Source organism: Eleutherodactylus coqui, chromosome 1 (genome assembly GCF_035609145.1).
Source record: "Eleutherodactylus coqui strain aEleCoq1 chromosome 1, aEleCoq1.hap1, whole genome shotgun sequence".
NCBI lineage: Eukaryota > Metazoa > Chordata > Amphibia > Anura > Eleutherodactylidae > Eleutherodactylus > Eleutherodactylus coqui.
In genome coordinates this window covers 58,919,318-58,942,496 of record NC_089837.1, presented here as the reverse complement: position 1 = coordinate 58,942,496, position 23,179 = coordinate 58,919,318, and the positions used below count along the sequence as shown (strand labels likewise).

At 48.4% G+C, this 23,179-nt stretch overlaps 47 non-coding genes across 47 annotated transcripts; 16 read left to right on the top strand and 31 right to left on the bottom strand.

The window, feature by feature from the left end:
* Window positions 1-373: 373 nt before the first annotated feature.
* TRNAR-UCU (transfer RNA arginine (anticodon UCU)) lies at window positions 374-457 on the bottom strand. The gene is given in 2 exon segments: window positions 374-409; window positions 421-457. It is a non-coding gene; the product is annotated as a tRNA-Arg (tRNA).
* A 170-nt stretch (window positions 458-627) lies between these two features.
* TRNAA-CGC (transfer RNA alanine (anticodon CGC)) lies at window positions 628-700 on the top strand. The gene has a single exon. It is a non-coding gene; the product is annotated as a tRNA-Ala (tRNA).
* Window positions 701-958: 258 nt separating this feature from the next.
* On the bottom strand, window positions 959-1,032 carry TRNAN-GUU (transfer RNA asparagine (anticodon GUU)). Its single transcript has one exon. It is a non-coding gene; the product is annotated as a tRNA-Asn (tRNA).
* Window positions 1,033-1,830: 798 nt separating this feature from the next.
* On the bottom strand, window positions 1,831-1,914 carry TRNAR-UCU (transfer RNA arginine (anticodon UCU)). Its single transcript is given in 2 exon segments — window positions 1,831-1,866; window positions 1,878-1,914. It is a non-coding gene; the product is annotated as a tRNA-Arg (tRNA).
* A 170-nt stretch (window positions 1,915-2,084) lies between these two features.
* On the top strand, window positions 2,085-2,157 carry TRNAA-CGC (transfer RNA alanine (anticodon CGC)). Its single transcript has one exon. It is a non-coding gene; the product is annotated as a tRNA-Ala (tRNA).
* Window positions 2,158-2,415: 258 nt separating this feature from the next.
* Window positions 2,416-2,489, bottom strand: TRNAN-GUU (transfer RNA asparagine (anticodon GUU)). The gene has a single exon. It is a non-coding gene; the product is annotated as a tRNA-Asn (tRNA).
* Window positions 2,490-3,287: 798 nt separating this feature from the next.
* TRNAR-UCU (transfer RNA arginine (anticodon UCU)) lies at window positions 3,288-3,371 on the bottom strand. Its single transcript is given in 2 exon segments — window positions 3,288-3,323; window positions 3,335-3,371. It is a non-coding gene; the product is annotated as a tRNA-Arg (tRNA).
* Window positions 3,372-3,541: 170 nt separating this feature from the next.
* On the top strand, window positions 3,542-3,614 carry TRNAA-CGC (transfer RNA alanine (anticodon CGC)). The gene has a single exon. It is a non-coding gene; the product is annotated as a tRNA-Ala (tRNA).
* Window positions 3,615-3,872: 258 nt separating this feature from the next.
* Window positions 3,873-3,946, bottom strand: TRNAN-GUU (transfer RNA asparagine (anticodon GUU)). The gene has a single exon. It is a non-coding gene; the product is annotated as a tRNA-Asn (tRNA).
* A 798-nt stretch (window positions 3,947-4,744) lies between these two features.
* Window positions 4,745-4,828, bottom strand: TRNAR-UCU (transfer RNA arginine (anticodon UCU)). Its single transcript is given in 2 exon segments — window positions 4,745-4,780; window positions 4,792-4,828. It is a non-coding gene; the product is annotated as a tRNA-Arg (tRNA).
* A 170-nt stretch (window positions 4,829-4,998) lies between these two features.
* TRNAA-CGC (transfer RNA alanine (anticodon CGC)) lies at window positions 4,999-5,071 on the top strand. The gene has a single exon. It is a non-coding gene; the product is annotated as a tRNA-Ala (tRNA).
* A 258-nt stretch (window positions 5,072-5,329) lies between these two features.
* On the bottom strand, window positions 5,330-5,403 carry TRNAN-GUU (transfer RNA asparagine (anticodon GUU)). Its single transcript has one exon. It is a non-coding gene; the product is annotated as a tRNA-Asn (tRNA).
* Window positions 5,404-6,201: 798 nt separating this feature from the next.
* TRNAR-UCU (transfer RNA arginine (anticodon UCU)) lies at window positions 6,202-6,285 on the bottom strand. Its single transcript is given in 2 exon segments — window positions 6,202-6,237; window positions 6,249-6,285. It is a non-coding gene; the product is annotated as a tRNA-Arg (tRNA).
* A 170-nt stretch (window positions 6,286-6,455) lies between these two features.
* Window positions 6,456-6,528, top strand: TRNAA-CGC (transfer RNA alanine (anticodon CGC)). Its single transcript has one exon. It is a non-coding gene; the product is annotated as a tRNA-Ala (tRNA).
* Window positions 6,529-6,786: 258 nt separating this feature from the next.
* TRNAN-GUU (transfer RNA asparagine (anticodon GUU)) lies at window positions 6,787-6,860 on the bottom strand. The gene has a single exon. It is a non-coding gene; the product is annotated as a tRNA-Asn (tRNA).
* Window positions 6,861-7,658: 798 nt separating this feature from the next.
* On the bottom strand, window positions 7,659-7,736 carry TRNAH-GUG (transfer RNA histidin (anticodon GUG)). The gene is given in 2 exon segments: window positions 7,659-7,694; window positions 7,700-7,736. It is a non-coding gene; the product is annotated as a tRNA-His (tRNA).
* Window positions 7,737-7,906: 170 nt separating this feature from the next.
* TRNAA-CGC (transfer RNA alanine (anticodon CGC)) lies at window positions 7,907-7,979 on the top strand. The gene has a single exon. It is a non-coding gene; the product is annotated as a tRNA-Ala (tRNA).
* A 258-nt stretch (window positions 7,980-8,237) lies between these two features.
* Window positions 8,238-8,311, bottom strand: TRNAN-GUU (transfer RNA asparagine (anticodon GUU)). The gene has a single exon. It is a non-coding gene; the product is annotated as a tRNA-Asn (tRNA).
* A 798-nt stretch (window positions 8,312-9,109) lies between these two features.
* TRNAR-UCU (transfer RNA arginine (anticodon UCU)) lies at window positions 9,110-9,193 on the bottom strand. The gene is given in 2 exon segments: window positions 9,110-9,145; window positions 9,157-9,193. It is a non-coding gene; the product is annotated as a tRNA-Arg (tRNA).
* Window positions 9,194-9,363: 170 nt separating this feature from the next.
* Window positions 9,364-9,436, top strand: TRNAA-CGC (transfer RNA alanine (anticodon CGC)). The gene has a single exon. It is a non-coding gene; the product is annotated as a tRNA-Ala (tRNA).
* A 258-nt stretch (window positions 9,437-9,694) lies between these two features.
* Window positions 9,695-9,768, bottom strand: TRNAN-GUU (transfer RNA asparagine (anticodon GUU)). Its single transcript has one exon. It is a non-coding gene; the product is annotated as a tRNA-Asn (tRNA).
* Window positions 9,769-10,566: 798 nt separating this feature from the next.
* On the bottom strand, window positions 10,567-10,650 carry TRNAR-UCU (transfer RNA arginine (anticodon UCU)). Its single transcript is given in 2 exon segments — window positions 10,567-10,602; window positions 10,614-10,650. It is a non-coding gene; the product is annotated as a tRNA-Arg (tRNA).
* A 170-nt stretch (window positions 10,651-10,820) lies between these two features.
* Window positions 10,821-10,893, top strand: TRNAA-CGC (transfer RNA alanine (anticodon CGC)). Its single transcript has one exon. It is a non-coding gene; the product is annotated as a tRNA-Ala (tRNA).
* Window positions 10,894-11,151: 258 nt separating this feature from the next.
* Window positions 11,152-11,225, bottom strand: TRNAN-GUU (transfer RNA asparagine (anticodon GUU)). The gene has a single exon. It is a non-coding gene; the product is annotated as a tRNA-Asn (tRNA).
* A 902-nt stretch (window positions 11,226-12,127) lies between these two features.
* Window positions 12,128-12,201, bottom strand: TRNAN-GUU (transfer RNA asparagine (anticodon GUU)). The gene has a single exon. It is a non-coding gene; the product is annotated as a tRNA-Asn (tRNA).
* Window positions 12,202-12,633: 432 nt separating this feature from the next.
* TRNAR-UCU (transfer RNA arginine (anticodon UCU)) lies at window positions 12,634-12,717 on the bottom strand. The gene is given in 2 exon segments: window positions 12,634-12,669; window positions 12,681-12,717. It is a non-coding gene; the product is annotated as a tRNA-Arg (tRNA).
* A 170-nt stretch (window positions 12,718-12,887) lies between these two features.
* Window positions 12,888-12,960, top strand: TRNAA-CGC (transfer RNA alanine (anticodon CGC)). Its single transcript has one exon. It is a non-coding gene; the product is annotated as a tRNA-Ala (tRNA).
* A 258-nt stretch (window positions 12,961-13,218) lies between these two features.
* On the bottom strand, window positions 13,219-13,292 carry TRNAN-GUU (transfer RNA asparagine (anticodon GUU)). Its single transcript has one exon. It is a non-coding gene; the product is annotated as a tRNA-Asn (tRNA).
* A 798-nt stretch (window positions 13,293-14,090) lies between these two features.
* On the bottom strand, window positions 14,091-14,174 carry TRNAR-UCU (transfer RNA arginine (anticodon UCU)). Its single transcript is given in 2 exon segments — window positions 14,091-14,126; window positions 14,138-14,174. It is a non-coding gene; the product is annotated as a tRNA-Arg (tRNA).
* Window positions 14,175-14,344: 170 nt separating this feature from the next.
* On the top strand, window positions 14,345-14,417 carry TRNAA-CGC (transfer RNA alanine (anticodon CGC)). The gene has a single exon. It is a non-coding gene; the product is annotated as a tRNA-Ala (tRNA).
* Window positions 14,418-14,675: 258 nt separating this feature from the next.
* On the bottom strand, window positions 14,676-14,749 carry TRNAN-GUU (transfer RNA asparagine (anticodon GUU)). Its single transcript has one exon. It is a non-coding gene; the product is annotated as a tRNA-Asn (tRNA).
* A 798-nt stretch (window positions 14,750-15,547) lies between these two features.
* Window positions 15,548-15,631, bottom strand: TRNAR-UCU (transfer RNA arginine (anticodon UCU)). The gene is given in 2 exon segments: window positions 15,548-15,583; window positions 15,595-15,631. It is a non-coding gene; the product is annotated as a tRNA-Arg (tRNA).
* A 170-nt stretch (window positions 15,632-15,801) lies between these two features.
* On the top strand, window positions 15,802-15,874 carry TRNAA-CGC (transfer RNA alanine (anticodon CGC)). Its single transcript has one exon. It is a non-coding gene; the product is annotated as a tRNA-Ala (tRNA).
* Window positions 15,875-16,132: 258 nt separating this feature from the next.
* On the bottom strand, window positions 16,133-16,206 carry TRNAN-GUU (transfer RNA asparagine (anticodon GUU)). The gene has a single exon. It is a non-coding gene; the product is annotated as a tRNA-Asn (tRNA).
* Window positions 16,207-17,004: 798 nt separating this feature from the next.
* On the bottom strand, window positions 17,005-17,088 carry TRNAR-UCU (transfer RNA arginine (anticodon UCU)). Its single transcript is given in 2 exon segments — window positions 17,005-17,040; window positions 17,052-17,088. It is a non-coding gene; the product is annotated as a tRNA-Arg (tRNA).
* A 170-nt stretch (window positions 17,089-17,258) lies between these two features.
* TRNAA-CGC (transfer RNA alanine (anticodon CGC)) lies at window positions 17,259-17,331 on the top strand. The gene has a single exon. It is a non-coding gene; the product is annotated as a tRNA-Ala (tRNA).
* A 258-nt stretch (window positions 17,332-17,589) lies between these two features.
* TRNAN-GUU (transfer RNA asparagine (anticodon GUU)) lies at window positions 17,590-17,663 on the bottom strand. Its single transcript has one exon. It is a non-coding gene; the product is annotated as a tRNA-Asn (tRNA).
* A 798-nt stretch (window positions 17,664-18,461) lies between these two features.
* TRNAR-UCU (transfer RNA arginine (anticodon UCU)) lies at window positions 18,462-18,545 on the bottom strand. Its single transcript is given in 2 exon segments — window positions 18,462-18,497; window positions 18,509-18,545. It is a non-coding gene; the product is annotated as a tRNA-Arg (tRNA).
* A 170-nt stretch (window positions 18,546-18,715) lies between these two features.
* TRNAA-CGC (transfer RNA alanine (anticodon CGC)) lies at window positions 18,716-18,788 on the top strand. The gene has a single exon. It is a non-coding gene; the product is annotated as a tRNA-Ala (tRNA).
* Window positions 18,789-19,046: 258 nt separating this feature from the next.
* Window positions 19,047-19,120, bottom strand: TRNAN-GUU (transfer RNA asparagine (anticodon GUU)). The gene has a single exon. It is a non-coding gene; the product is annotated as a tRNA-Asn (tRNA).
* A 798-nt stretch (window positions 19,121-19,918) lies between these two features.
* TRNAR-UCU (transfer RNA arginine (anticodon UCU)) lies at window positions 19,919-20,002 on the bottom strand. Its single transcript is given in 2 exon segments — window positions 19,919-19,954; window positions 19,966-20,002. It is a non-coding gene; the product is annotated as a tRNA-Arg (tRNA).
* A 170-nt stretch (window positions 20,003-20,172) lies between these two features.
* On the top strand, window positions 20,173-20,245 carry TRNAA-CGC (transfer RNA alanine (anticodon CGC)). Its single transcript has one exon. It is a non-coding gene; the product is annotated as a tRNA-Ala (tRNA).
* A 258-nt stretch (window positions 20,246-20,503) lies between these two features.
* TRNAN-GUU (transfer RNA asparagine (anticodon GUU)) lies at window positions 20,504-20,577 on the bottom strand. The gene has a single exon. It is a non-coding gene; the product is annotated as a tRNA-Asn (tRNA).
* A 798-nt stretch (window positions 20,578-21,375) lies between these two features.
* TRNAR-UCU (transfer RNA arginine (anticodon UCU)) lies at window positions 21,376-21,459 on the bottom strand. The gene is given in 2 exon segments: window positions 21,376-21,411; window positions 21,423-21,459. It is a non-coding gene; the product is annotated as a tRNA-Arg (tRNA).
* Window positions 21,460-21,629: 170 nt separating this feature from the next.
* Window positions 21,630-21,702, top strand: TRNAA-CGC (transfer RNA alanine (anticodon CGC)). The gene has a single exon. It is a non-coding gene; the product is annotated as a tRNA-Ala (tRNA).
* A 258-nt stretch (window positions 21,703-21,960) lies between these two features.
* Window positions 21,961-22,034, bottom strand: TRNAN-GUU (transfer RNA asparagine (anticodon GUU)). The gene has a single exon. It is a non-coding gene; the product is annotated as a tRNA-Asn (tRNA).
* A 1,053-nt stretch (window positions 22,035-23,087) lies between these two features.
* TRNAA-CGC (transfer RNA alanine (anticodon CGC)) lies at window positions 23,088-23,160 on the top strand. Its single transcript has one exon. It is a non-coding gene; the product is annotated as a tRNA-Ala (tRNA).
* The last annotated feature ends 19 nt before the right edge of the window (window positions 23,161-23,179 follow it).

Sequence of the window (23,179 nt, the reverse complement as noted above, 5' to 3'; positions counted from 1 at the left end):
AAATACAGAAGATCATAGAATGGTAGAGCTTCCAACTCCAGGGTCATGGGGTCCAAGCCCCTGCTCAGTGCAGGATTACCTAAATCATTCCAGACAGACAGTTGTCCAGCCTTTGTTTGAACACTTCCATGGAAGGAGAACTCATCACCACCCGTGGTAACCTGTACCACTCAGTGATCACTCTCACTATCAGAAAGTTTTTTCTAATATGCCATTTAGAAAAGGGCTCTTTCCTTTGCACTGCAGATCAAAACTGAATGCTAAATCAGTCGCCTTAAAAAGCTGCAAGGCAGGGCTACGACAACAAATGAAGTCCTAGGCAGGTTTCTTGCCTAAGAGCACACTACAAGCTACCACAGTGCGCTAGAACATACGACTCTGGTGGGACTCGAACCCACAACCTTTGAATCACTTTCACTCTAGAAGTCCAATGCGCTATCCATTGCGCCACAGAGCCACTCCTAAGCCTTGCGCGTAGTCATTTTGTGGCTGGGAAAAGGCCAGTGCATCTCACTTTCGTGACATCTATACTTAAAGAAAAAAAGGCCTCAACTTTGGAAACTCTTGAATGCTGGGAATGTGCTAAAATTGCCGATCAGAGTAGACAGGTGTGTAAACAGCCGTCACGGGGGATTAGCTCACATGGTAGAGCGCTCGCTTCGCATGCGAGAGGTAGCGGGATCGATGCCCGCATCCTCCAAGATCTTTACTTGCCAGCGCTTTGAAACTCTAGCATGATGGCCTTTTTATCTTTGGCGCTCAAAGAACTGGCCTTCGATAGCTCAGCTGGTAGAGCGGAGGACTGTAGAAGCAAATTAGCAATCCTTAGGTCGCTGGTTCAATTCCGGCTCGAAGGACCTTTTTGGCTAGCATTACCATTTTGAAGCTTTCAAACGGCTCAGACGCACTGACAGCCACGGCTTTACGTGTAACATACGGCGCAAACAAAAGGCAAGCCCGTCCCTGGGTGGGCTTGAACCACCAACCTTTCGGTTAACAGCCGAACGCGCTAACCGATTGCGCCACAGAGACAACCACACGTTGTGCCACAGGCCAAATCCTCAGTCAGGTCAACTATATTCTCTCAGGTGACTACCTAAACAATAATATCAAAAAAAGGAAAAGAAGAGATAAACTAGAAGACAACAGCGTGACTCCAAAGAGTACCCAACTGCCCACGGAGAGTGGCTCCCTGTTAGCGGCTTAGCAACAGTCAAAGGCTTCCTCAGCTTGGCCTCACCAGCGCCTTGTAAGCTATCCCAATGCAGCAGAGTGGCGCAGCGGAAGCGTGCTGGGCCCATAACCCAGAGGTCGATGGATCGAAACCATCCTCTGCTAGGAAGCTCAGTTTTTTGCAGTTCCTACCACATCCACATCTTCCTGGACAGCATAGTTTGAGAAATCGCTTTGTTTCTTTAGAAATGTCCTCTTCTCTGTCAATGCAGACATACATGCCTAAATACAGAAGATCATAGAATGGTAGAGCTTCCAACTCCAGGGTCATGGGGTCCAAGCCCCTGCTCAGTGCAGGATTACCTAAATCATTCCAGACAGACAGTTGTCCAGCCTTTGTTTGAACACTTCCATGGAAGGAGAACTCATCACCACCCGTGGTAACCTGTACCACTCAGTGATCACTCTCACTATCAGAAAGTTTTTTCTAATATGCCATTTAGAAAAGGGCTCTTTCCTTTGCACTGCAGATCAAAACTGAATGCTAAATCAGTCGCCTTAAAAAGCTGCAAGGCAGGGCTACGACAACAAATGAAGTCCTAGGCAGGTTTCTTGCCTAAGAGCACACTACAAGCTACCACAGTGCGCTAGAACATACGACTCTGGTGGGACTCGAACCCACAACCTTTGAATCACTTTCACTCTAGAAGTCCAATGCGCTATCCATTGCGCCACAGAGCCACTCCTAAGCCTTGCGCGTAGTCATTTTGTGGCTGGGAAAAGGCCAGTGCATCTCACTTTCGTGACATCTATACTTAAAGAAAAAAAGGCCTCAACTTTGGAAACTCTTGAATGCTGGGAATGTGCTAAAATTGCCGATCAGAGTAGACAGGTGTGTAAACAGCCGTCACGGGGGATTAGCTCACATGGTAGAGCGCTCGCTTCGCATGCGAGAGGTAGCGGGATCGATGCCCGCATCCTCCAAGATCTTTACTTGCCAGCGCTTTGAAACTCTAGCATGATGGCCTTTTTATCTTTGGCGCTCAAAGAACTGGCCTTCGATAGCTCAGCTGGTAGAGCGGAGGACTGTAGAAGCAAATTAGCAATCCTTAGGTCGCTGGTTCAATTCCGGCTCGAAGGACCTTTTTGGCTAGCATTACCATTTTGAAGCTTTCAAACGGCTCAGACGCACTGACAGCCACGGCTTTACGTGTAACATACGGCGCAAACAAAAGGCAAGCCCGTCCCTGGGTGGGCTTGAACCACCAACCTTTCGGTTAACAGCCGAACGCGCTAACCGATTGCGCCACAGAGACAACCACACGTTGTGCCGCAGGCCAAATCCTCAGTCAGGTCAACTATATTCTCTCAGGTGACTACCTAAACAATAATATCAAAAAAAGGAAAAGAAGAGATAAACTAGAAGACAACAGCGTGACTCCAAAGAGTACCCAACTGCCCACGGAGAGTGGCTCCCTGTTAGCGGCTTAGCAACAGTCAAAGGCTTCCTCAGCTTGGCCTCACCAGCGCCTTGTAAGCTATCCCAATGCAGCAGAGTGGCGCAGCGGAAGCGTGCTGGGCCCATAACCCAGAGGTCGATGGATCGAAACCATCCTCTGCTAGGAAGCTCAGTTTTTTGCAGTTCCTACCACATCCACATCTTCCTGGACAGCATAGTTTGAGAAATCGCTTTGTTTCTTTAGAAATGTCCTCTTCTCTGTCAATGCAGACATACATGCCTAAATACAGAAGATCATAGAATGGTAGAGCTTCCAACTCCAGGGTCATGGGGTCCAAGCCCCTGCTCAGTGCAGGATTACCTAAATCATTCCAGACAGACAGTTGTCCAGCCTTTGTTTGAACACTTCCATGGAAGGAGAACTCATCACCACCCGTGGTAACCTGTACCACTCAGTGATCACTCTCACTATCAGAAAGTTTTTTCTAATATGCCATTTAGAAAAGGGCTCTTTCCTTTGCACTGCAGATCAAAACTGAATGCTAAATCAGTCGCCTTAAAAAGCTGCAAGGCAGGGCTACGACAACAAATGAAGTCCTAGGCAGGTTTCTTGCCTAAGAGCACACTACAAGCTACCACAGTGCGCTAGAACATACGACTCTGGTGGGACTCGAACCCACAACCTTTGAATCACTTTCACTCTAGAAGTCCAATGCGCTATCCATTGCGCCACAGAGCCACTCCTAAGCCTTGCGCGTAGTCATTTTGTGGCTGGGAAAAGGCCAGTGCATCTCACTTTCGTGACATCTATACTTAAAGAAAAAAAGGCCTCAACTTTGGAAACTCTTGAATGCTGGGAATGTGCTAAAATTGCCGATCAGAGTAGACAGGTGTGTAAACAGCCGTCACGGGGGATTAGCTCACATGGTAGAGCGCTCGCTTCGCATGCGAGAGGTAGCGGGATCGATGCCCGCATCCTCCAAGATCTTTACTTGCCAGCGCTTTGAAACTCTTGCATGATGGCCTTTTTATCTTTGGCGCTCAAAGAACTGGCCTTCGATAGCTCAGCTGGTAGAGCGGAGGACTGTAGAAGCAAATTAGCAATCCTTAGGTCGCTGGTTCAATTCCGGCTCGAAGGACCTTTTTGGCTAGCATTACCATTTTGAAGCTTTCAAACGGCTCAGACGCACTGACAGCCACGGCTTTACGTGTAACATACGGCGCAAACAAAAGGCAAGCCCGTCCCTGGGTGGGCTTGAACCACCAACCTTTCGGTTAACAGCCGAACGCGCTAACCGATTGCGCCACAGAGACAACCACACGTTGTGCCGCAGGCCAAATCCTCAGTCAGGTCAACTATATTCTCTCAGGTGACTACCTAAACAATAATATCAAAAAAAGGAAAAGAAGAGATAAACTAGAAGACAACAGCGTGACTCCAAAGAGTACCCAACTGCCCACGGAGAGTGGCTCCCTGTTAGCGGCTTAGCAACAGTCAAAGGCTTCCTCAGCTTGGCCTCACCAGCGCCTTGTAAGCTATCCCAATGCAGCAGAGTGGCGCAGCGGAAGCGTGCTGGGCCCATAACCCAGAGGTCGATGGATCGAAACCATCCTCTGCTAGGAAGCTCAGTTTTTTGCAGTTCCTACCACATCCACATCTTCCTGGACAGCATAGTTTGAGAAATCGCTTTGTTTCTTTAGAAATGTCCTCTTCTCTGTCAATGCAGACATACATGCCTAAATACAGAAGATCATAGAATGGTAGAGCTTCCAACTCCAGGGTCATGGGGTCCAAGCCCCTGCTCAGTGCAGGATTACCTAAATCATTCCAGACAGACAGTTGTCCAGCCTTTGTTTGAACACTTCCATGGAAGGAGAACTCATCACCACCCGTGGTAACCTGTACCACTCAGTGATCACTCTCACTATCAGAAAGTTTTTTCTAATATGCCATTTAGAAAAGGGCTCTTTCCTTTGCACTGCAGATCAAAACTGAATGCTAAATCAGTCGCCTTAAAAAGCTGCAAGGCAGGGCTACGACAACAAATGAAGTCCTAGGCAGGTTTCTTGCCTAAGAGCACACTACAAGCTACCACAGTGCGCTAGAACATACGACTCTGGTGGGACTCGAACCCACAACCTTTGAATCACTTTCACTCTAGAAGTCCAATGCGCTATCCATTGCGCCACAGAGCCACTCCTAAGCCTTGCGCGTAGTCATTTTGTGGCTGGGAAAAGGCCAGTGCATCTCACTTTCGTGACATCTATACTTAAAGAAAAAAAGGCCTCAACTTTGGAAACTCTTGAATGCTGGGAATGTGCTAAAATTGCCGATCAGAGTAGACAGGTGTGTAAACAGCCGTCACGGGGGATTAGCTCACATGGTAGAGCGCTCGCTTCGCATGCGAGAGGTAGCGGGATCGATGCCCGCATCCTCCAAGATCTTTACTTGCCAGCGCTTTGAAACTCTAGCATGATGGCCTTTTTATCTTTGGCGCTCAAAGAACTGGCCTTCGATAGCTCAGCTGGTAGAGCGGAGGACTGTAGAAGCAAATTAGCAATCCTTAGGTCGCTGGTTCAATTCCGGCTCGAAGGACCTTTTTGGCTAGCATTACCATTTTGAAGCTTTCAAACGGCTCAGACGCACTGACAGCCACGGCTTTACGTGTAACATACGGCGCAAACAAAAGGCAAGCCCGTCCCTGGGTGGGCTTGAACCACCAACCTTTCGGTTAACAGCCGAACGCGCTAACCGATTGCGCCACAGAGACAACCACACGTTGTGCCGCAGGCCAAATCCTCAGTCAGGTCAACTATATTCTCTCAGGTGACTACCTAAACAATAATATCAAAAAAAGGAAAAGAAGAGATAAACTAGAAGACAACAGCGTGACTCCAAAGAGTACCCAACTGCCCACGGAGAGTGGCTCCCTGTTAGCGGCTTAGCAACAGTCAAAGGCTTCCTCAGCTTGGCCTCACCAGCGCCTTGTAAGCTATCCCAATGCAGCAGAGTGGCGCAGCGGAAGCGTGCTGGGCCCATAACCCAGAGGTCGATGGATCGAAACCATCCTCTGCTAGGAAGCTCAGTTTTTTGCAGTTCCTACCACATCCACATCTTCCTGGACAGCATAGTTTGAGAAATCGCTTTGTTTCTTTAGAAATGTCCTCTTCTCTGTCAATGCAGACATACATGCCTAAATACAGAAGATCATAGAATGGTAGAGCTTCCAACTCCAGGGTCATGGGGTCCAAGCCCCTGCTCAGTGCAGGATTACCTAAATCATTCCAGACAGACAGTTGTCCAGCCTTTGTTTGAACACTTCCATGGAAGGAGAACTCATCACCACCCGTGGTAACCTGTACCACTCAGTGATCACTCTCACTATCAGAAAGTTTTTTCTAATATGCCATTTAGAAAAGGGCTCTTTCCTTTGCACTGCAGATCAAAACTGAATGCTAAATCAGTCGCCTTAAAAAGCTGCAAGGCAGGGCTACGACAACAAATGAAGTCCTAGGCAGGTTTCTTGCCTAAGAGCACACTACAAGCTACCACAGTGCGCTAGAACATACGACTCTGGTGGGACTCGAACCCACAACCTTTGAATCACTTTCACTCTAGAAGTCCAATGCGCTATCCATTGCGCCACAGAGCCACTCCTAAGCCTTGCGCGTAGTCATTTTGTGGCTGGGAAAAGGCCAGTGCATCTCACTTTCGTGACATCTATACTTAAAGAAAAAAAGGCCTCAACTTTGGAAACTCTTGAATGCTGGGAATGTGCTAAAATTGCCGATCAGAGTAGACAGGTGTGTAAACAGCCGTCACGGGGGATTAGCTCACATGGTAGAGCGCTCGCTTCGCATGCGAGAGGTAGCGGGATCGATGCCCGCATCCTCCAAGATCTTTACTTGCCAGCGCTTTGAAACTCTAGCATGATGGCCTTTTTATCTTTGGCGCTCAAAGAACTGGCCTTCGATAGCTCAGCTGGTAGAGCGGAGGACTGTAGAAGCAAATTAGCAATCCTTAGGTCGCTGGTTCAATTCCGGCTCGAAGGACCTTTTTGGCTAGCATTACCATTTTGAAGCTTTCAAACGGCTCAGACGCACTGACAGCCACGGCTTTACGTGTAACATACGGCGCAAACAAAAGGCAAGCCCGTCCCTGGGTGGGCTTGAACCACCAACCTTTCGGTTAACAGCCGAACGCGCTAACCGATTGCGCCACAGAGACAACCACACGTTGTGCCGCAGGCCAAATCCTCAGTCAGGTCAACTATATTCTCTCAGGTGACTACCTAAACAATAATATCAAAAAAAGGAAAAGAAGAGATAAACTAGAAGACAACAGCGTGACTCCAAAGAGTACCCAACTGCCCACGGAGAGTGGCTCCCTGTTAGCGGCTTAGCAACAGTCAAAGGCTTCCTCAGCTTGGCCTCACCAGCGCCTTGTAAGCTATCCCAATGCAGCAGAGTGGCGCAGCGGAAGCGTGCTGGGCCCATAACCCAGAGGTCGATGGATCGAAACCATCCTCTGCTAGGAAGCTCAGTTTTTTGCAGTTCCTACCACATCCACATCTTCCTGGACAGCATAGTTTGAGAAATCGCTTTGTTTCTTTAGAAATGTCCTCTTCTCTGTCAATGCAGACATACATGCCTAAATACAGAAGATCATAGAATGGTAGAGCTTCCAACTCCAGGGTCATGGGGTCCAAGCCCCTGCTCAGTGCAGGATTACCTAAATCATTCCAGACAGACAGTTGTCCAGCCTTTGTTTGAACACTTCCATGGAAGGAGAACTCATCACCACCCGTGGTAACCTGTACCACTCAGTGATCACTCTCACTATCAGAAAGTTTTTTCTAATATGCCATTTAGAAAAGGGCTCTTTCCTTTGCACTGCAGATCAAAACTGAATGCTAAATCAGTCGCCTTAAAAAGCTGCAAGGCAGGGCTACGACAACAAATGAAGTCCTAGGCAGGTTTCTTGCCTAAGAGCACACTACAAGCTACCACAGTGCGCTAGAACATACGACTCTGGTGGGACTCGAACCCACAACCTTTGAATCACTTTCACTGTCCAATGCGCTATCCATTGCGCCACAGAGCCACTCCTAAGCCTTGCGCGTAGTCATTTTGTGGCTGGGAAAAGGCCAGTGCATCTCACTTTCGTGACATCTATACTTAAAGAAAAAAAGGCCTCAACTTTGGAAACTCTTGAATGCTGGGAATGTGCTAAAATTGCCGATCAGAGTAGACAGGTGTGTAAACAGCCGTCACGGGGGATTAGCTCACATGGTAGAGCGCTCGCTTCGCATGCGAGAGGTAGCGGGATCGATGCCCGCATCCTCCAAGATCTTTACTTGCCAGCGCTTTGAAACTCTAGCATGATGGCCTTTTTATCTTTGGCGCTCAAAGAACTGGCCTTCGATAGCTCAGCTGGTAGAGCGGAGGACTGTAGAAGCAAATTAGCAATCCTTAGGTCGCTGGTTCAATTCCGGCTCGAAGGACCTTTTTGGCTAGCATTACCATTTTGAAGCTTTCAAACGGCTCAGACGCACTGACAGCCACGGCTTTACGTGTAACATACGGCGCAAACAAAAGGCAAGCCCGTCCCTGGGTGGGCTTGAACCACCAACCTTTCGGTTAACAGCCGAACGCGCTAACCGATTGCGCCACAGAGACAACCACACGTTGTGCCGCAGGCCAAATCCTCAGTCAGGTCAACTATATTCTCTCAGGTGACTACCTAAACAATAATATCAAAAAAAGGAAAAGAAGAGATAAACTAGAAGACAACAGCGTGACTCCAAAGAGTACCCAACTGCCCACGGAGAGTGGCTCCCTGTTAGCGGCTTAGCAACAGTCAAAGGCTTCCTCAGCTTGGCCTCACCAGCGCCTTGTAAGCTATCCCAATGCAGCAGAGTGGCGCAGCGGAAGCGTGCTGGGCCCATAACCCAGAGGTCGATGGATCGAAACCATCCTCTGCTAGGAAGCTCAGTTTTTTGCAGTTCCTACCACATCCACATCTTCCTGGACAGCATAGTTTGAGAAATCGCTTTGTTTCTTTAGAAATGTCCTCTTCTCTGTCAATGCAGACATACATGCCTAAATACAGAAGATCATAGAATGGTAGAGCTTCCAACTCCAGGGTCATGGGGTCCAAGCCCCTGCTCAGTGCAGGATTACCTAAATCATTCCAGACAGACAGTTGTCCAGCCTTTGTTTGAACACTTCCATGGAAGGAGAACTCATCACCACCCGTGGTAACCTGTACCACTCAGTGATCACTCTCACTATCAGAAAGTTTTTTCTAATATGCCATTTAGAAAAGGGCTCTTTCCTTTGCACTGCAGATCAAAACTGAATGCTAAATCAGTCGCCTTAAAAAGCTGCAAGGCAGGGCTACGACAACAAATGAAGTCCTAGGCAGGTTTCTTGCCTAAGAGCACACTACAAGCTACCACAGTGCGCTAGAACATACGACTCTGGTGGGACTCGAACCCACAACCTTTGAATCACTTTCACTCTAGAAGTCCAATGCGCTATCCATTGCGCCACAGAGCCACTCCTAAGCCTTGCGCGTAGTCATTTTGTGGCTGGGAAAAGGCCAGTGCATCTCACTTTCGTGACATCTATACTTAAAGAAAAAAAGGCCTCAACTTTGGAAACTCTTGAATGCTGGGAATGTGCTAAAATTGCCGATCAGAGTAGACAGGTGTGTAAACAGCCGTCACGGGGGATTAGCTCACATGGTAGAGCGCTCGCTTCGCATGCGAGAGGTAGCGGGATCGATGCCCGCATCCTCCAAGATCTTTACTTGCCAGCGCTTTGAAACTCTAGCATGATGGCCTTTTTATCTTTGGCGCTCAAAGAACTGGCCTTCGATAGCTCAGCTGGTAGAGCGGAGGACTGTAGAAGCAAATTAGCAATCCTTAGGTCGCTGGTTCAATTCCGGCTCGAAGGACCTTTTTGGCTAGCATTACCATTTTGAAGCTTTCAAACGGCTCAGACGCACTGACAGCCACGGCTTTACGTGTAACATACGGCGCAAACAAAAGGCAAGCCCGTCCCTGGGTGGGCTTGAACCACCAACCTTTCGGTTAACAGCCGAACGCGCTAACCGATTGCGCCACAGAGACAACCACACGTTGTGCCGCAGGCCAAATCCTCAGTCAGGTCAACTATATTCTCTCAGGTGACTACCTAAACAATAATATCAAAAAAAGGAAAAGAAGAGATAAACTAGAAGACAACAGCGTGACTCCAAAGAGTACCCAACTGCCCACGGAGAGTGGCTCCCTGTTAGCGGCTTAGCAACAGTCAAAGGCTTCCTCAGCTTGGCCTCACCAGCGCCTTGTAAGCTATCCCAATGCAGCAGAGTGGCGCAGCGGAAGCGTGCTGGGCCCATAACCCAGAGGTCGATGGATCGAAACCATCCTCTGCTAGGAAGCTCAGTTTTTTGCAGTTCCTACCACATCCACATCTTCCTGGACAGCATAGTTTGAGAAATCGCTTTGTTTCTTTAGAAATGTCCTCTTCTCTGTCAATGCAGACATACATGCCTAAATACAGAAGATCATAGAATGGTAGAGCTTCCAACTCCAGGGTCATGGGGTCCAAGCCCCTGCTCAGTGCAGGATTACCTAAATCATTCCAGACAGACAGTTGTCCAGCCTTTGTTTGAACACTTCCATGGAAGGAGAACTCATCACCACCCGTGGTAACCTGTACCACTCAGTGATCACTCTCACTATCAGAAAGTTTTTTCTAATATGCCATTTAGAAAAGGGCTCTTTCCTTTGCACTGCAGATCAAAACTGAATGCTAAATCAGTCGCCTTAAAAAGCTGCAAGGCAGGGCTACGACAACAAATGAAGTCCTAGGCAGGTTTCTTGCCTAAGAGCACACTACAAGCTACCACAGTGCGCTAGAACATACGACTCTGGTGGGACTCGAACCCACAACCTTTGAATCACTTTCACTCTAGAAGTCCAATGCGCTATCCATTGCGCCACAGAGCCACTCCTAAGCCTTGCGCGTAGTCATTTTGTGGCTGGGAAAAGGCCAGTGCATCTCACTTTCGTGACATCTATACTTAAAGAAAAAAAGGCCTCAACTTTGGAAACTCTTGAATGCTGGGAATGTGCTAAAATTGCCGATCAGAGTAGACAGGTGTGTAAACAGCCGTCACGGGGGATTAGCTCACATGGTAGAGCGCTCGCTTCGCATGCGAGAGGTAGCGGGATCGATGCCCGCATCCTCCAAGATCTTTACTTGCCAGCGCTTTGAAACTCTAGCATGATGGCCTTTTTATCTTTGGCGCTCAAAGAACTGGCCTTCGATAGCTCAGCTGGTAGAGCGGAGGACTGTAGAAGCAAATTAGCAATCCTTAGGTCGCTGGTTCAATTCCGGCTCGAAGGACCTTTTTGGCTAGCATTACCATTTTGAAGCTTTCAAACGGCTCAGACGCACTGACAGCCACGGCTTTACGTGTAACATACGGCGCAAACAAAAGGCAAGCCCGTCCCTGGGTGGGCTTGAACCACCAACCTTTCGGTTAACAGCCGAACGCGCTAACCGATTGCGCCACAGAGACAACCACACGTTGTGCCGCAGGCCAAATCCTCAGTCAGGTCAACTATATTCTCTCAGGTGACTACCTAAACAATAATATCAAAAAAAGGAAAAGAAGAGATAAACTAGAAGACAACAGCGTGACTCCAAAGAGTACCCAACTGCCCACGGAGAGTGGCTCCCTGTTAGCGGCTTAGCAACAGTCAAAGGCTTCCTCAGCTTGGCCTCACCAGCGCCTTGTAAGCTATCCCAATGCAGCAGAGTGGCGCAGCGGAAGCGTGCTGGGCCCATAACCCAGAGGTCGATGGATCGAAACCATCCTCTGCTAGGAAGCTCAGTTTTTTGCAGTTCCTACCACATCCACATCTTCCTGGACAGCATAGTTTGAGAAATCGCTTTGTTTCTTTAGAAATGTCCTCTTCTCTGTCAATGCAGACATACATGCCTAAATACAGAAGATCATAGAATGGTAGAGCTTCCAACTCCAGGGTCATGGGGTCCAAGCCCCTGCTCAGTGCAGGATTACCTAAATCATTCCAGACAGACAGTTGTCCAGCCTTTGTTTGAACACTTCCATGGAAGGAGAACTCATCACCACCCGTGGTAACCTGTACCACTCAGTGATCACTCTCACTATCAGAAAGTTTTTTCTAATATGCCATTTAGAAAAGGGCTCTTTCCTTTGCACTGCAGATCAAAACTGAATGCTAAATCAGTCGCCTTAAAAAGCTGCAAGGCAGGGCTACGACAACAAATGAAGTCCTAGGCAGGTTTCTTGCCTAAGAGCACACTACAAGCTACCACAGTGCGCTAGAACATACGACTCTGGTGGGACTCGAACCCACAACCTTTGAATCAAACGGCTCAGACGCACTGACAGCCACGGCTTTACGTGTAACATACGGCGCAAACAAAAGGCAAGCCCGTCCCTGGGTGGGCTTGAACCACCAACCTTTCGGTTAACAGCCGAACGCGCTAACCGATTGCGCCACAGAGACAACCACACGTTGTGCCGCAGGCCAAATCCTCAGTCAGGTCAACTATATTCTCTCAGGTGACTACCTAAACAATAATATCAAAAAAAGGAAAAGAAGAGATAAACTAGAAGACAACAGCGTGACTCCAAAGAGTACCCAACTGCCCACGGAGAGTGGCTCCCTGTTAGCGGCTTGTTTGAACACTTCCATGGAAGGAGAACTCATCACCACCCGTGGTAACCTGTACCACTCAGTGATCACTCTCACTATCAGAAAGTTTTTTCTAATATGCCATTTAGAAAAGGGCTCTTTCCTTTGCACTGCAGATCAAAACTGAATGCTAAATCAGTCGCCTTAAAAAGCTGCAAGGCAGGGCTACGACAACAAATGAAGTCCTAGGCAGGTTTCTTGCCTAAGAGCACACTACAAGCTACCACAGTGCGCTAGAACATACGACTCTGGTGGGACTCGAACCCACAACCTTTGAATCACTTTCACTCTAGAAGTCCAATGCGCTATCCATTGCGCCACAGAGCCACTCCTAAGCCTTGCGCGTAGTCATTTTGTGGCTGGGAAAAGGCCAGTGCATCTCACTTTCGTGACATCTATACTTAAAGAAAAAAAGGCCTCAACTTTGGAAACTCTTGAATGCTGGGAATGTGCTAAAATTGCCGATCAGAGTAGACAGGTGTGTAAACAGCCGTCACGGGGGATTAGCTCACATGGTAGAGCGCTCGCTTCGCATGCGAGAGGTAGCGGGATCGATGCCCGCATCCTCCAAGATCTTTACTTGCCAGCGCTTTGAAACTCTAGCATGATGGCCTTTTTATCTTTGGCGCTCAAAGAACTGGCCTTCGATAGCTCAGCTGGTAGAGCGGAGGACTGTAGAAGCAAATTAGCAATCCTTAGGTCGCTGGTTCAATTCCGGCTCGAAGGACCTTTTTGGCTAGCATTACCATTTTGAAGCTTTCAAACGGCTCAGACGCACTGACAGCCACGGCTTTACGTGTAACATACGGCGCAAACAAAAGGCAAGCCCGTCCCTGGGTGGGCTTGAACCACCAACCTTTCGGTTAACAGCCGAACGCGCTAACCGATTGCGCCACAGAGACAACCACACGTTGTGCCGCAGGCCAAATCCTCAGTCAGGTCAACTATATTCTCTCAGGTGACTACCTAAACAATAATATCAAAAAAAGGAAAAGAAGAGATAAACTAGAAGACAACAGCGTGACTCCAAAGAGTACCCAACTGCCCACGGAGAGTGGCTCCCTGTTAGCGGCTTAGCAACAGTCAAAGGCTTCCTCAGCTTGGCCTCACCAGCGCCTTGTAAGCTATCCCAATGCAGCAGAGTGGCGCAGCGGAAGCGTGCTGGGCCCATAACCCAGAGGTCGATGGATCGAAACCATCCTCTGCTAGGAAGCTCAGTTTTTTGCAGTTCCTACCACATCCACATCTTCCTGGACAGCATAGTTTGAGAAATCGCTTTGTTTCTTTAGAAATGTCCTCTTCTCTGTCAATGCAGACATACATGCCTAAATACAGAAGATCATAGAATGGTAGAGCTTCCAACTCCAGGGTCATGGGGTCCAAGCCCCTGCTCAGTGCAGGATTACCTAAATCATTCCAGACAGACAGTTGTCCAGCCTTTGTTTGAACACTTCCATGGAAGGAGAACTCATCACCACCCGTGGTAACCTGTACCACTCAGTGATCACTCTCACTATCAGAAAGTTTTTTCTAATATGCCATTTAGAAAAGGCCTCTTCCCTTTGCACTGCAGATCAAAACTGAATGCTAAATCAGTCGCCTTAAAAAGCTGCAAGGCAGGGCTACGACAACAAATGAAGTCCTAGGCAGGTTTCTTGCCTAAGAGCACACTACAAGCTACCACAGTGCGCTAGAACATACGACTCTGGTGGGACTCGAACCCACAACCTTTGAATCACTTTCACTCTAGAAGTCCAATGCGCTATCCATTGCGCCACAGAGCCACTCCTAAGCCTTGCGCGTAGTCATTTTGTGGCTGGGAAAAGGCCAGTGCATCTCACTTTCGTGACATCTATACTTAAAGAAAAAAAGGCCTCAACTTTGGAAACTCTTGAATGCTGGGAATGTGCTAAAATTGCCGATCAGAGTAGACAGGTGTGTAAACAGCCGTCACGGGGGATTAGCTCACATGGTAGAGCGCTCGCTTCGCATGCGAGAGGTAGCGGGATCGATGCCCGCATCCTCCAAGATCTTTACTTGCCAGCGCTTTGAAACTCTAGCATGATGGCCTTTTTATCTTTGGCGCTCAAAGAACTGGCCTTCGATAGCTCAGCTGGTAGAGCGGAGGACTGTAGAAGCAAATTAGCAATCCTTAGGTCGCTGGTTCAATTCCGGCTCGAAGGACCTTTTTGGCTAGCATTACCATTTTGAAGCTTTCAAACGGCTCAGACGCACTGACAGCCACGGCTTTACGTGTAACATACGGCGCAAACAAAAGGCAAGCCCGTCCCTGGGTGGGCTTGAACCACCAACCTTTCGGTTAACAGCCGAACGCGCTAACCGATTGCGCCACAGAGACAACCACACGTTGTGCCGCAGGCCAAATCCTCAGTCAGGTCAACTATATTCTCTCAGGTGACTACCTAAACAATAATATCAAAAAAAGGAAAAGAAGAGATAAACTAGAAGACAACAGCGTGACTCCAAAGAGTACCCAACTGCCCACGGAGAGTGGCTCCCTGTTAGCGGCTTAGCAACAGTCAAAGGCTTCCTCAGCTTGGCCTCACCAGCGCCTTGTAAGCTATCCCAATGCAGCAGAGTGGCGCAGCGGAAGCGTGCTGGGCCCATAACCCAGAGGTCGATGGATCGAAACCATCCTCTGCTAGGAAGCTCAGTTTTTTGCAGTTCCTACCACATCCACATCTTCCTGGACAGCATAGTTTGAGAAATCGCTTTGTTTCTTTAGAAATGTCCTCTTCTCTGTCAATGCAGACATACATGCCTAAATACAGAAGATCACAGAATGGTAGAGCTTCCAACTCCAGGGTCATGGGGTCCAAGCCCCTGCTCAGTGCAGGATTACCTAAATCATTCCAGACAGACAGTTGTCCAGCCTTTGTTTGAACACTTCCATGGAAGGAGAACTCATCACCACCCGTGGTAACCTGTACCACTCAGTGATCACTCTCACTATCAGAAAGTTTTTTCTAATATGCCATTTAGAAAAGGGCTCTTTCCTTTGCACTGCAGATCAAAACTGAATGCTAAATCAGTCGCCTTAAAAAGCTGCAAGGCAGGGCTACGACAACAAATGAAGTCCTAGGCAGGTTTCTTGCCTAAGAGCACACTACAAGCTACCACAGTGCGCTAGAACATACGACTCTGGTGGGACTCGAACCCACAACCTTTGAATCACTTTCACTCTAGAAGTCCAATGCGCTATCCATTGCGCCACAGAGCCACTCCTAAGCCTTGCGCGTAGTCATTTTGTGGCTGGGAAAAGGCCAGTGCATCTCACTTTCGTGACATCTATACTTAAAGAAAAAAAGGCCTCAACTTTGGAAACTCTTGAATGCTGGGAATGTGCTAAAATTGCCGATCAGAGTAGACAGGTGTGTAAACAGCCGTCACGGGGGATTAGCTCACATGGTAGAGCGCTCGCTTCGCATGCGAGAGGTAGCGGGATCGATGCCCGCATCCTCCAAGATCTTTACTTGCCAGCGCTTTGAAACTCTAGCATGATGGCCTTTTTATCTTTGGCGCTCAAAGAACTGGCCTTCGATAGCTCAGCTGGTAGAGCGGAGGACTGTAGAAGCAAATTAGCAATCCTTAGGTCGCTGGTTCAATTCCGGCTCGAAGGACCTTTTTGGCTAGCATTACCATTTTGAAGCTTTCAAACGGCTCAGACGCACTGACAGCCACGGCTTTACGTGTAACATACGGCGCAAACAAAAGGCAAGCCCGTCCCTGGGTGGGCTTGAACCACCAACCTTTCGGTTAACAGCCGAACGCGCTAACCGATTGCGCCACAGAGACAACCACACGTTGTGCCGCAGGCCAAATCCTCAGTCAGGTCAACTATATTCTCTCAGGTGACTACCTAAACAATAATATCAAAAAAAGGAAAAGAAGAGATAAACTAGAAGACAACAGCGTGACTCCAAAGAGTACCCAACTGCCCACGGAGAGTGGCTCCCTGTTAGCGGCTTAGCAACAGTCAAAGGCTTCCTCAGCTTGGCCTCACCAGCGCCTTGTAAGCTATCCCAATGCAGCAGAGTGGCGCAGCGGAAGCGTGCTGGGCCCATAACCCAGAGGTCGATGGATCGAAACCATCCTCTGCTAGGAAGCTCAGTTTTTTGCAGTTCCTACCACATCCACATCTTCCTGGACAGCATAGTTTGAGAAATCGCTTTGTTTCTTTAGAAATGTCCTCTTCTCTGTCAATGCAGACATACATGCCTAAATACAGAAGATCATAGAATGGTAGAGCTTCCAACTCCAGGGTCATGGGGTCCAAGCCCCTGCTCAGTGCAGGATTACCTAAATCATTCCAGACAGACAGTTGTCCAGCCTTTGTTTGAACACTTCCATGGAAGGAGAACTCATCACCACCCGTGGTAACCTGTACCACTCAGTGATCACTCTCACTATCAGAAAGTTTTTTCTAATATGCCATTTAGAAAAGGGCTCTTTCCTTTGCACTGCAGATCAAAACTGAATGCTAAATCAGTCGCCTTAAAAAGCTGCAAGGCAGGGCTACGACAACAAATGAAGTCCTAGGCAGGTTTCTTGCCTAAGAGCACACTACAAGCTACCACAGTGCGCTAGAACATACGACTCTGGTGGGACTCGAACCCACAACCTTTGAATCACTTTCACTCTAGAAGTCCAATGCGCTATCCATTGCGCCACAGAGCCACTCCTAAGCCTTGCGCGTAGTCATTTTGTGGCTGGGAAAAGGCCAGTGCATCTCACTTTCGTGACATCTATACTTAAAGAAAAAAAGGCCTCAACTTTGGAAACTCTTGAATGCTGGGAATGTGCTAAAATTGCCGATCAGAGTAGACAGGTGTGTAAACAGCCGTCACGGGGGATTAGCTCACATGGTAGAGCGCTCGCTTCGCATGCGAGAGGTAGCGGGATCGATGCCCGCATCCTCCAAGATCTTTACTTGCCAGCGCTTTGAAACTCTAGCATGATGGCCTTTTTATCTTTGGCGCTCAAAGAACTGGCCTTCGATAGCTCAGCTGGTAGAGCGGAGGACTGTAGAAGCAAATTAGCAATCCTTAGGTCGCTGGTTCAATTCCGGCTCGAAGGACCTTTTTGGCTAGCATTACCATTTTGAAGCTTTCAAACGGCTCAGACGCACTGACAGCCACGGCTTTACGTGTAACATACGGCGCAAACAAAAGGCAAGCCCGTCCCTGGGTGGGCTTGAACCACCAACCTTTCGGTTAACAGCCGAACGCGCTAACCGATTGCGCCACAGAGACAACCACACGTTGTGCCGCAGGCCAAATCCTCAGTCAGGTCAACTATATTCTCTCAGGTGACTACCTAAACAATAATATCAAAAAAAGGAAAAGAAGAGATAAACTAGAAGACAACAGCGTGACTCCAAAGAGTACCCAACTGCCCACGGAGAGTGGCTCCCTGTTAGCGGCTTAGCAACAGTCAAAGGCTTCCTCAGCTTGGCCTCACCAGCGCCTTGTAAGCTATCCCAATGCAGCAGAGTGGCGCAGCGGAAGCGTGCTGGGCCCATAACCCAGAGGTCGATGGATCGAAACCATCCTCTGCTAGGAAGCTCAGTTTTTTGCAGTTCCTACCACATCCACATCTTCCTGGACAGCATAGTTTGAGAAATCGCTTTGTTTCTTTAGAAATGTCCTCTTCTCTGTCAATGCAGACATACATGCCTAAATACAGAAGATCATAGAATGGTAGAGCTTCCAACTCCAGGGTCATGGGGTCCAAGCCCCTGCTCAGTGCAGGATTACCTAAATCATTCCAGACAGACAGTTGTCCAGCCTTTGTTTGAACACTTCCATGGAAGGAGAACTCATCACCACCCGTGGTAACCTGTACCACTCAGTGATCACTCTCACTATCAGAAAGTTTTTTCTAATATGCCATTTAGAAAAGGGCTCTTTCCTTTGCACTGCAGATCAAAACTGAATGCTAAATCAGTCGCCTTAAAAAGCTGCAAGGCAGGGCTACGACAACAAATGAAGTCCTAGGCAGGTTTCTTGCCTAAGAGCACACTACAAGCTACCACAGTGCGCTAGAACATACGACTCTGGTGGGACTCGAACCCACAACCTTTGAATCACTTTCACTCTAGAAGTCCAATGCGCTATCCATTGCGCCACAGAGCCACTCCTAAGCCTTGCGCGTAGTCATTTTGTGGCTGGGAAAAGGCCAGTGCATCTCACTTTCGTGACATCTATACTTAAAGAAAAAAAGGCCTCAACTTTGGAAACTCTTGAATGCTGGGAATGTGCTAAAATTGCCGATCAGAGTAGACAGGTGTGTAAACAGCCGTCACGGGGGATTAGCTCACATGGTAGAGCGCTCGCTTCGCATGCGAGAGGTAGCGGGATCGATGCCCGCATCCTCCAAGATCTTTACTTGCCAGCGCTTTGAAACTCTAGCATGATGGCCTTTTTATCTTTGGCGCTCAAAGAACTGGCCTTCGATAGCTCAGCTGGTAGAGCGGAGGACTGTAGAAGCAAATTAGCAATCCTTAGGTCGCTGGTTCAATTCCGGCTCGAAGGACCTTTTTGGCTAGCATTACCATTTTGAAGCTTTCAAACGGCTCAGACGCACTGACAGCCACGGCTTTACGTGTAACATACGGCGCAAACAAAAGGCAAGCCCGTCCCTGGGTGGGCTTGAACCACCAACCTTTCGGTTAACAGCCGAACGCGCTAACCGATTGCGCCACAGAGACAACCACACGTTGTGCCGCAGGCCAAATCCTCAGTCAGGTCAACTATATTCTCTCAGGTGACTACCTAAACAATAATATCAAAAAAAGGAAAAGAAGAGATAAACTAGAAGACAACAGCGTGACTCCAAAGAGTACCCAACTGCCCACGGAGAGTGGCTCCCTGTTAGCGGCTTAGCAACAGTCAAAGGCTTCCTCAGCTTGGCCTCACCAGCGCCTTGTAAGCTATCCCAATGCAGCAGAGTGGCGCAGCGGAAGCGTGCTGGGCCCATAACCCAGAGGTCGATGGATCGAAACCATCCTCTGCTAGGAAGCTCAGTTTTTTGCAGTTCCTACCACATCCACATCTTCCTGGACAGCATAGTTTGAGAAATCGCTTTGTTTCTTTAGAAATGTCCTCTTCTCTGTCAATGCAGACATACATGCCTAAATACAGAAGATCATAGAATGGTAGAGCTTCCAACTCCAGGGTCATGGGGTCCAAGCCCCTGCTCAGTGCAGGATTACCTAAATCATTCCAGACAGACAGTTGTCCAGCCTTTGTTTGAACACTTCCATGGAAGGAGAACTCATCACCACCCGTGGTAACCTGTACCACTCAGTGATCACTCTCACTATCAGAAAGTTTTTTCTAATATGCCATTTAGAAAAGGGCTCTTTCCTTTGCACTGCAGATCAAAACTGAATGCTAAATCAGTCGCCTTAAAAAGCTGCAAGGCAGGGCTACGACAACAAATGAAGTCCTAGGCAGGTTTCTTGCCTAAGAGCACACTACAAGCTACCACAGTGCGCTAGAACATACGACTCTGGTGGGACTCGAACCCACAACCTTTGAATCACTTTCACTCTAGAAGTCCAATGCGCTATCCATTGCGCCACAGAGCCACTCCTAAGCCTTGCGCGTAGTCATTTTGTGGCTGGGAAAAGGCCAGTGCATCTCACTTTCGTGACATCTATACTTAAAGAAAAAAAGGCCTCAACTTTGGAAACTCTTGAATGCTGGGAATGTGCTAAAATTGCCGATCAGAGTAGACAGGTGTGTAAACAGCCGTCACGGGGGATTAGCTCACATGGTAGAGCGCTCGCTTCGCATGCGAGAGGTAGCGGGATCGATGCCCGCATCCTCCAAGATCTTTACTTGCCAGCGCTTTGAAACTCTAGCATGATGGCCTTTTTATCTTTGGCGCTCAAAGAACTGGCCTTCGATAGCTCAGCTGGTAGAGCGGAGGACTGTAGAAGCAAATTAGCAATCCTTAGGTCGCTGGTTCAATTCCGGCTCGAAGGACCTTTTTGGCTAGCATTACCATTTTGAAGCTTTCAAACGGCTCAGACGCACTGACAGCCACGGCTTTACGTGTAACATACGGCGCAAACAAAAGGCAAGCCCGTCCCTGGGTGGGCTTGAACCACCAACCTTTCGGTTAACAGCCGAACGCGCTAACCGATTGCGCCACAGAGACAACCACACGTTGTGCCGCAGGCCAAATCCTCAGTCAGGTCAACTATATTCTCTCAGGTGACTACCTAAACAATAATATCAAAAAAAGGAAAAGAAGAGATAAACTAGAAGACAACAGCGTGACTCCAAAGAGTACCCAACTGCCCACGGAGAGTGGCTCCCTGTTAGCGGCTTAGCAACAGTCAAAGGCTTCCTCAGCTTGGCCTCACCAGCGCCTTGTAAGCTATCCCAATGCAGCAGAGTGGCGCAGCGGAAGCGTGCTGGGCCCATAACCCAGAGGTCGATGGATCGAAACCATCCTCTGCTAGGAAGCTCAGTTTTTTGCAGTTCCTACCACATCCACATCTTCCTGGACAGCATAGTTTGAGAAATCGCTTTGTTTCTTTAGAAATGTCCTCTTCTCTGTCAATGCAGACATACATGCCTAAATACAGAAGATCATAGAATGGTAGAGCTTCCAACTCCAGGGTCATGGGGTCCAAGCCCCTGCTCAGTGCAGGATTACCTAAATCATTCCAGACAGACAGTTGTCCAGCCTTTGTTTGAACACTTCCATGGAAGGAGAACTCATCACCACCCGTGGTAACCTGTACCACTCAGTGATCACTCTCACTATCAGAAAGTTTTTTCTAATATGCCATTTAGAAAAGGGCTCTTTCCTTTGCACTGCAGATCAAAACTGAATGCTAAATCAGTCGCCTTAAAAAGCTGCAAGGCAGGGCTACGACAACAAATGAAGTCCTAGGCAGGTTTCTTGCCTAAGAGCACACTACAAGCTACCACAGTGCGCTAGAACATACGACTCTGGTGGGACTCGAACCCACAACCTTTGAATCACTTTCACTCTAGAAGTCCAATGCGCTATCCATTGCGCCACAGAGCCACTCCTAAGCCTTGCGCGTAGTCATTTTGTGGCTGGGAAAAGGCCAGTGCATCTCACTTTCGTGACATCTATACTTAAAGAAAAAAAGGCCTCAACTTTGGAAACTCTTGAATGCTGGGAATGTGCTAAAATTGCCGACCAGAGTAGACAGGTGTGTAAACAGCCGTCACGGGGGATTAGCTCACATGGTAGAGCGCTCGCTTCGCATGCGAGAGGTAGCGGGATCGATGCCCGCATCCTCCAAGATCTTTACTTGCCAGCGCTTTGAAACTCTAGCATGATGGCCTTTTTATCTTTGGCGCTCAGAGAACTGGCCTTCGATAGCTCAGCTGGTAGAGCGGAGGACTGTAGAAGCAAATTAGCAATCCTTAGGTCGCTGGTTCAATTCCGGCTCGAAGGACCTTTTTGGCTAGCATTACCATTTTGAAGCTTTCAAACGGCTCAGACGCACTGACAGCCACGGCTTTACGTGTAACATACGGCGCAAACAAAAGGCAAGCCCGTCCCTGGGTGGGCTTGAACCACCAACCTTTCGGTTAACAGCCGAACGCGCTAACCGATTGCGCCACAGAGACAACCACACGTTGTGCCGCAGGCCAAATCCTCAGTCAGGTCAACTATATTCTCTCAGGTGACTACCTAAACAATAATATCAAAAAAAGGAAAAGAAGAGATAAACTAGAAGACAACAGCGTGACTCCAAAGAGTACCCAACTGCCCACGGAGAGTGGCTCCCTGTTAGCGGCTTAGCAACAGTCAAAGGCTTCCTCAGCTTGGCCTCACCAGCGCCTTGTAAGCTATCCCAATGCAGCAGAGTGGCGCAGCGGAAGCGTGCTGGGCCCATAACCCAGAGGTCGATGGATCGAAACCATCCTCTGCTAGGAAGCTCAGTTTTTTGCAGTTCCTACCACATCCACATCTTCCTGGACAGCATAGTTTGAGAAATCGCTTTGTTTCTTTAGAAATGTCCTCTTCTCTGTCAATGCAGACATACATGCCTAAATACAGAAGATCATAGAATGGTAGAGCTTCCAACTCCAGGGTCATGGGGTCCAAGCCCCTGCTCAGTGCAGGATTACCTAAATCATTCCAGACAGACAGTTGTCCAGCCTTTGTTTGAACACTTCCATGGAAGGAGAACTCATCACCACCCGTGGTAACCTGTACCACTCAGTGATCACTCTCACTATCAGAAAGTTTTTTCTAATATGCCATTTAGAAAAGGGCTCTTTCCTTTGCACTGCAGATCAAAACTGAATGCTAAATCAGTCGCCTTAAAAAGCTGCAAGGCAGGGCTACGACAACAAATGAAGTCCTGGGCAGGTTTCTTGCCTAAGAGCACACTACAAGCTACCACAGTGCGCTAGAACATACGACTCTGGTGGGACTCGAACCCACAACCATTTGAATCACTTTCACTCTAGAAGTCCAATGCGCTATCCATTGCGCCACAGAGCCACTCCTAAGCCTTGCGCGTAGTCATTTTGTGGCTGGGAAAAGGCCAGTGCATCTCACTTTCGTGACATCTATACTTAAAGAAAAAAAGGCCTCAACTTTGGAAACTCTTGAATGCTGGGAATGTGCTAAAATTGCCGACCAGAGTAGACAGGTGTGTAAACAGCCGTCACGGGGGATTAGCTCACATGGTAGAGCGCTCGCTTCGCATGCGAGAGGTAGCGGGATCGATGCCCGCATCCTCCAAGATCTTTACTTGCCAGCG